The sequence below is a fragment of the Bos indicus x Bos taurus genome, chromosome 18, assembly GCF_003369695.1.
Source record: "Bos indicus x Bos taurus breed Angus x Brahman F1 hybrid chromosome 18, Bos_hybrid_MaternalHap_v2.0, whole genome shotgun sequence".
Taxonomy (NCBI): domain Eukaryota; kingdom Metazoa; phylum Chordata; class Mammalia; order Artiodactyla; family Bovidae; genus Bos; species Bos indicus x Bos taurus.
The window spans coordinates 37,555,256-37,564,105 of NC_040093.1; positions in this window are offsets into that span (position 1 = coordinate 37,555,256).

Genomic DNA, 8,850 nt, shown 5'->3' on the forward strand with positions numbered 1-8,850 from the left:
AAAGGTAGTGCAGGTGATGGAATTCCAGTGGAGCTATTTCAAATCCTGCAAAATGATGCTGTGAAACTGCTGCACTCAATAGGCCAGCAAATTTGGAAAACTCAACAGTGGCCGCAGGACTAGAAAAGGTCAGCTTTCATTCCAATCCCAAAGAAAGGCAATGCCAAAGAATGCTCAAACTACCGCACAATTGCACTCGTCTCACATGCTAGTAAAGTAATGCTTAAAATTCTCCAAGCCAAGCTTCAGCAATATGTGAACCGTGAACTTCCTGCTGTTCAAGCTGGTTTTAGAAAAGGCAGAGGAACCAGAGATCAAATTGCCAACATCCGCTGGATCATGGAAAAAGCAAGAGAGTTCCAGAAAAAAATCTATTTCTGCTTTATTGACTATGCCAAAACCTTTGACTGTGTAGAACACAATAAACTGTGGAAAATTCTGCAAGAGATGGGAATACCAGACCACCTGACCTGCCTCTTGAGAAATCTGTATGCAGGTCAGGAAGCAACAGTTAGAACTGGACATGAAACAACAGACTGGTTCCAAATAGGAAAAGGAGTACGTCAAGGCTGTATATTATCACCGTGCTTATTTAACTTATATGCAGAGTACATCATGAGAAACACTGGACTGGAAGAAACACAGGTGGAATCAAGATTGCTGGGAGATATGTCAATAACCTCAGATATGCAGATGACACCACCCTTATGGCAGAAAGTGAAGAGGAACTCAAAAGCCTCTTGATGAAAGTGAAAGAGGAGAGTGAAAAAGTTGGCTTAAAGCTCAACATTCAGAAAACGAAGATCATGGCATCTGGTCCCATCACTTCATGGGAAATAGATGGGGAAACAGTGGAAACCGTGTCAGACTTTATTTTTCTGGGCTCCAAAATCACTGCAGATGGTGACTGCAGCCATGAAATTAAGACGCTTACTCCTTGGAAGGAAAGTTATGACCAACCTAGATAGCGTATTCAAAAGCAGAGACATGACTTTGCCAACAAAGGTCCATCTAGTCAAGGCTATGGTTTTTCCAGTGGTCATGTATGGATGTGAGAGTTGGACTGTGAAGAAAGCTGAGCACCGAAGAATTGATGCTTTTGAACTGTGGTGTTAGAGAAGACTCTTTTTTTTTTTGTTTGTTTAAAACTATTCTTTTTTTTTTTTTTTCAATTTTAATTAAAAAAAAAATTATACATGTTTGAGAGTCCCTTGGACTGCAAGGAGATCCAACCAGTCCATTCCAAAGGAGATCAGTTCAGCCCTGGGATTTCTTTGGAGGGAATGATGCTGAAGCTGAAATTCCAGTACTTTGGCCACCTCATGCGAAGAGTTGACTCATTGGAAAAAACTCTGATGCTGGGAGGGATTGGGGGCAAGAGGAGAAGGGGACGACAGAGGATGAGATGGCTGGATGACATCACTGACTCCATGGACGTGAGTCTCAGTGAACTCTGGGAGTTGGTGACGGACACGGAGGCCTGGCCTGCTGCGATTCATGGGGTTGCAAAGAGTTGGACAGGACTGAGCGAATGAACTGAACTGAACTGAACTGATACTATTCTCCATTGTGGGTGTACCAATTTATGTTCCCACCAATAGTGTAGGAGGATTCCTCATTATCCACATCCTCTCCAGCTTTTGTTTGTACAGTTTTTGATGATGGCCATTCTTACTGTAGTGAGGTGATACTACATTGGTTTTTTGCTTTGCTTTTCTCTAATAGTGATATTGAGTATCTTTTCATGTGTTTGTTGGCTGTGTCTATGTCTTTTCTGAGAAATGTCTGTATATTTAGATCTTCTGTGTTTTTCTTTTTTTGCTATTGAGCTGTATGAGCTATTTGAATATTTTGGAGGTTAATTCCTTGTCAGTGGCCTCATTTGCAAATATTGGGTTGGCCCAAAAGTTCATTCATTTCACTGTAACATCTTATGAAAAACCTGATTGAGTATTTTGACTAACCTAATATTTTCTCTCATTCTGAGGGTTGTCTTTCATCTCATTTATGTTTTCCTTTGCTGTGCAAAAGCTTATTAGTTTAATTAGGTCCCATTTGTTTATTTTGTTTTTATTTCCATTACTCTACGAGGTGGGTCAAAAAAGGTCTTGCTGTGATTTATGTTAGTGTTCTGCCTATGTTTTCATCTAAGAGTTTGTACTGCCAGCCTTGCATTTATGTCTTTAGTCCATTTTGAGTTTATTTTTGTGTGTGTCATTAGGGATTGTTCTAATTCCATTCTTCTTCATGGAACTGTCCAGTTTTCCTAGCAGCACTTTTTGAAGACTGACTTTTCTCCCCTGTGTGTTCTTGCCTCTTTTGTCATAGATTAGGTGACCGATCGTGTGTGGGTTTATCTCTGCTCTCTATCCTGCTGCACTGATCTGTATTTCTGTTTTTATGCCAGTAACAAATACTGTCTCGATTACTGTAACTGTGTAGTATAGTCTGAAGTCATGGAGCCTGATTCCTCCAGCTCTGTTTTTCTTTCTCAAGATTGGTTTGACTATTCAGGGTCTTTTGTGTTTTCATACAAATTGAAAATTTTTTGTTCTAATTCTGTGAAAAATGCCATTGAGAATTTGATAGAGATTGCATTGAATCTGTAGATTGCCTTGGGTAATATAGTCATTTTCACAGTATTGATTCTTCCAATCCAACCACATAATATGTCTCTCCATTTGTTTGTGTTGTCTTTGATTTCTTTCATTAGTATCCTACAAATTTTCTGAGTTCAAGTCTTCTGTCTCCTTCAGTTCAGTTCAGTCGCTCAGTCATGTCCAACTCTTTGTGACCCCATGAATTGCAGCATGCCAGGCCTACCTGTCCATCACCAACTCCCAGAGTTTGCCCAAACTCATGTGCATCTAGTCAGTGATGCCATCCAGCCATCTCATCCTCTGTCGTCCCCTTCTTTTCCTGCCTCCAATCCCTCCCAGCATCAGGGTCTTTTCCAATGAGTCAACTCTTCGCATGAGGTGACCAAAGTATTGGAGTTTCAGCCTCAGCATCAGTCCTTCCAATGAACACCCAGGACTGGTCTCCTTTAGGATGGACTGGTTGGATCTCCTTGCAGTCCAAGGGACTCTCAAGAGTCTTCTCTAACACCTCAGTTCAAAAGCATCAGTTCTTTGGTGCTCAGCTTTCTTCACAGTCCAACTCTCACATCCACGCATGACCACTGGAAAAACCATAGCCTTGACTAGATGGACCTTTGTTGGCAAAGTAATATCTCTGCTTTTGAATATGCTATCTAGGTTGGTCATAACTTTCCTTCCAAGGAGTAAGCATCTTTTAATTTCATGGCTGCAGTCACCATCTGCAGTGATTTTGGAGCCCAGAAAAATAAAGTCTGACACGGTTTCCACTGTTTCCCATCTATTTCCCATGAAGTGATGGGACCAGATGCCATGATCTTCGTTTTCTGAATGTTGAGCTTTAAGCCAACTTTTTCACTCTCCTCTTTCACTTTCATCAAGAGGCTTTTGAGTTCCTCTTCACTTTCTGCCATAAGGGTGGTGTCATCTGCATATCTGAGGTTATTGATATTTCTCCCAGCAATCTTGATTCCACCTTGTGCTTCTTCCAGCCCAGCGTTTCTTGTGATGTACTCTGCATAGAAGTTAAATAAGCAGGGTGACAATATACAGCCTTGACGTACTCCTTTTCCTATTTGGAACCAGTCTGTTGTTCCATATCCAGTTCTAACTGTTGCTTCCTGACCTGCATACAAATTTCTCAAGAGGCAGGTCAGGTGGTCTGGTATTCTCATCTCTTTCAGAATTTTCCACAGTTTATTGTGATCCACAGAGTCAAGGCTTTGGCATAGTCAGTAAAGCAGAAGTCGATGTGTTTTTGGAACTCTCTTGCTTTTTCCATGATCTAGCTGTCTCCTTGGGCAGGTTTATTCCCAGGTATTTTATTCTTTTTGTTTTAATGATAAATGGAATTGTGTCCTTAATTTCTAATTATATTATAGGAATGAAAGAGATTTCTATGTATTAATTTTGTGTCCTGCAGCTTTACCAAATTCATTGGTTAGCTCTAGTAGTTTTCTGGTAGCTTTTTTAGGATTTTCTACGTGTAGAATCATGTCATCTGCAAACAGTGATAGTTTTACGTCTCTTTCAATTTGGATTCGTTTTATTTCTTTTTCTTCTTTGATTGCCATGGTTATGACACCAAAAACTCTATTAAATAGTAGTGACGAATGTGTCTTCTTCCTGATCTTAGAGGAAATACTTTGTTTTTCACCACTGGGAATGATATTTGCTATGCATTTGTCACATATGCCCTTTATTATTTTGAGGTTTGTTCTTTCTATGGCCATTTTCTGGAGAGTTTTCTTTTGGTCATAAATGGGTATTGAATTTTGTCAAAGCTTTTCCTATCTCTGTTGACATGATCATATGATTTTTATTCTTCAATTTGTTAATGCGGTATACCACCTTGATTGCATACATTGAAGAATCTACGCATCTCTGTGATAAATCTCACTTGACCATGGTGTATGGTCCTTTTAATGTATTGTTGGGTTATGTTTGCTAGTATTCATTGAGCATTTTTGTGTCTGTGTTCATCAGTAATATTGACCTGTAATTTCCATTTTTGTGACAGTTTTGTCTGGTTTTGGTGTCAGGGTGATGATGGCCTCAAAGAATGAGATTGGGAGTGTTCCTCCCTCTGCAGTCTTTTTGGAATAGTTTGAGAAGGAAATGCTTTAAGATTTTTATTGAAGTATAGTTGATTTACAATATTTAAGGTATACACCATAGTGATTCAGTTACACATATATATGTATTTTTTCAGATCCTTTTCTATTATAGGTTATTACAAGATATTGAATATAGTTACCTGGGCCATACAGTAGCCCCTTGTTAGTTACCTATTTTAAATATTGTAGTATTTATATGTTGATCTCAAACTCCTAATTTATCCTTCCCCTCCTGTTTCCTTTTGTAAGTAGAAATTTCTTTTCTATCTCATGAGTCTATTTCTGTTTTGTAAATAAAATCACTTGTATCAATGTCTTCAGATTCCAGATATAAGTGGAATCATATTGTATTTGTCTGATTTACTTCACTTAGTATAATTTCTAGTCCATCCATGTTGCTGAAGATGGCATTATTTCATTTTGTTTTATGGCCGAGTAATATTCCATTATATGTTATATATTAGGGAATTTTGTTTGTTGGGAGTTTAACTACCAGTTCGGTTACAGTACTGGTAATTGGTTTGTTCATATTTTCTATTTGTTACTCATTCAATCTTAGAGGATGGTACCTTTCTAAGAATTTGTCCACTTTATCAGGTTGTCCATTTTATCATCATATAGTTGCTTATAGTTGTCTACTGTAATCCTTTGCATTTCTTCACTGTTCATTATAACTTCTCCTTTTTCATTTCTGACTGTATTGATTTTGACCCTCCCTTTTTTCTTGGTGAGTCTGTCTAAAGGTTTATCACTTTTATCTTTCAAAGAACCAGCTTTGGTTTCATTGATCTTTCCCATTGTTTTACTTTTCCCATTCCATTTATTTCTGCTTTGATTTTTATAATTTCATTCCTTCTAGTAAATTGGGTTTTGTTTTTTCTTTCATTAATTTAGGTAAAAGGTTAGATTGTTCATTTGAGATTTTTCTTACTGCTTTTATTACTATAAACTTCCCTCTTAGACTGCAATTGCTACATCCTGTTCTTTTTTTTAATTATTTTATTTTTAAATTGAAGGTCTTAGAAGGGCTTCCCTGGTGGCTAAGATGGTAAAGAATTTGTCTGCAATGCAGGAGGTCTGGGTTCGATCCCTGAGTCATGAAGATCCCCTGGAGAAAGGAATGGCTACCCACTTCAGTATTCTTGCCTGGAGAATTCCATGGACAGAGAAGCCTGGAAGGCTATGTACAGTCTATGGGGTTGCAAAGGGTGGGACACAACTGAGTGACTAATACTTTCATAGTTGATTTATAGTACAATGTTTCAGGTGTACAGAAAATGATCCAGCTTTTCTCTTTTTCAAATCCTGTTCCATTATAGTTTATTACAAGATACTGAATGTAGTTCCTTATGCTATACAGTATGTCTTTGTTGGATATCTGTTTTATATACAGTAATGTATATCTACTAATCCAAAATTCCTACTTTATCCCTTCCCATCCTTTTCCCACTTTGGTAACCATAAGTTTATTTTCTTTGTCTATGAGTCTATTTCTGTTTTGTAAATAAGTTGGTGTGGATTATTTTTTAGATTCCACTTATACGTGATAACATATATTTGTCTTTCTGATTTTTTCACTTAGTATGATAATCTCTACATCAATCCTTGTTACTACAAGTGGCATTATTTCATTGTTTTTGAGGCTGAGTAATATTCCATAAATGCATACACACACATACACCATCTTCTTATTGACCTGCACTCATTCAAATGATTTGACGTGTTAATTTCTTCTTAAAAGTCTTAATCTTCCAGCACAATGTTGTCCAATAGAACTTTGTGTAAGGATGGAAATATCCTCTGTCTGTACAATCCTATATGTAGCCACTAGCCACATATGGCTACTAAGTACATGAAATGTGACTATTGTGACTGAGGAACTGAATTTTAAGTTTTAATTACCTTTAATTAACTTACATTTGAGTAGTCATATGTTGCTAGTCTACATCCACTTCTGCTTTATTGACTACACCAAAGGCTTTGACTGTGTGGATCACAACAAACTGTGGAAAATTCTTAAAGAGATGGGAATACCAGACCACCTGACCTGCCTCCTGAGAAATCTGTGTGCAGGTCAAGAAGCAACAATTAGAACAGAACATGGAACAACAGACTGGTTCCAAATAGGAAAAGGAGTGTCCATCAAGACTGTATAAAAAAAAAAAAAGACTGTATATTGTCACCCTGCTTATTTATCAAAATCCATCTAGTCAAAGCTATGGTTTTTCCAGTGGTCATGTATGGATGTGAGAGTTGGACTATAAGGAAAGCTGAGCACCGAAGAATTGATGCTTTTGAACTGTGGTGTTGGAGAAGACTCTTGAGAGTCCCTTGGCCAGCAAGGAGATCCAACCAGTCCATCCTAAAGGAAATCAGTCCTAAATATTCATTGGAAGGACTGATGCTGAAGCTAAAACTCCCAATATTTTGGCCACCTGATAGGAAGAACTGGCTCATTGGAAAAGACCCTGATGCTGAGAAAGATTGAAGGCAGGAGGAGAAGTGGATGACAGAGGATGAGATAGTTGGATGGCATCACCAACTCAATGGACATGATTTTGAGTAAGCTTTGGGAGTTGGTGATAGACAGGGAAGCCTGGCATGCTGCAGTCCATGGGGTCACAAAGTCAGATACAACTGAGTGACTGAACTGAACTGATGTTACTAGTGGTCACCATATGGACAGCACAGCTCTAGAGTTATATCTGAACTTTAAAAGAATAGCCCAAAATTAGTGGCACCCTTCTTAATGAACTTTAATGTTAACTACATTCTTTAGGATATATACAAACAAACATTTCCCAAATAGGGAGGGTAGCTCTAAATGAGCTCTAAAAGGCTAAGCGTAGAAGACTAAATAGCTTCTTTCTTTTTTGGAGGGTTTCTTTTTTTAAACATTGGAGTATAGTTGCCTTACATTTTGTGTTCGTTTCTTGCTGTATAACAATGTGAATCAGTCATATGGATACATACATACATGTACATACATACATACAAGACCCTGATGCTGGGAAAGATTAAAAGCAGAAGGGGATGACAGAGGACGAGATGGTTGGATGGCATCACTGATTCAGTTGATATGAGTTTGGGCAAGCTCTGGGAGATGAAGGACAGGGAGGCCTGGCATGCTGCAGTCCATGGGGTCACAAAGAGTCGGACATGATGGACCGACTGAACTGATTCATACATATATATGTATATGTATGTATACATATGCACTTATGTATACATACATACATATATATGTATATACATAGTCTTTTCTTTCATTCCCTTCCCATTTAGGTTCAGTTCAGTTCAGTCGCTCAGTCATGTCCCACTCTTTGTGACCCTATGAATTGCAGCATGCCAGGCCTCCCTGTCCATCACCAACTCCCAGAGTTCACTCAAACTCACAGCCATTGAGTCGGTAATGCCATCCAGCCTCCTGCCCCCAATCCCTCCCAGCATCAGAGTCTTTTCCAATGAGTCAACTCTTCGCATCAGGTGGCCAAAGTATTGGAGTTTCAGCTTTAGCATCAATCCTTCCAAAGAACACCCAGGACTGATCTCCTTTAGAATGGACTGGTTGGATCTCCTTGCAGTCCAAGGTTCTTGAAAGAGTCTTCTCCAACACTGAAGTTCAAAAGCATCAATTCTTCAGCACTCAGCTTTCTTGACAGTCCAACTCTCACATCCATACATGACCACTGGAAAAACCATAGCCTTGACTAGATAGACCTTTGTTGGCAAAGTAATGTCTCTGCTTTTGAATATGCTATCTAGGTTTGTCATAACTTTCCTTCCAAGCAGTAAGCGTCTTAATTTCATAGCTGAAATCAGCATCTGCAGTGATTTTGGAGCCCCAAAAAATAAAGCAGTGGCCACAGGACTGGAAAAGGTCAGTTTTCATTCCAATCCCAAAGAAAGGCAATGCCAAAGAATGCTCAAACTACTGCACAATTGCACTCATCTCACATGCTAGTAAAGTAATGCTCAAAATTCTCCAAGCCAGGCTTCAGCAATACATAAACCGTGAACTTCCTGATGTACAAGCTGGTTTTAGAAAAGGAAGAGGAACCAGAGATCAAATTGCCAATATCCGATGGATCATGGAAAAAGCAAGAGAGTTCCAGAAAAACATCAATTTCTGCTTT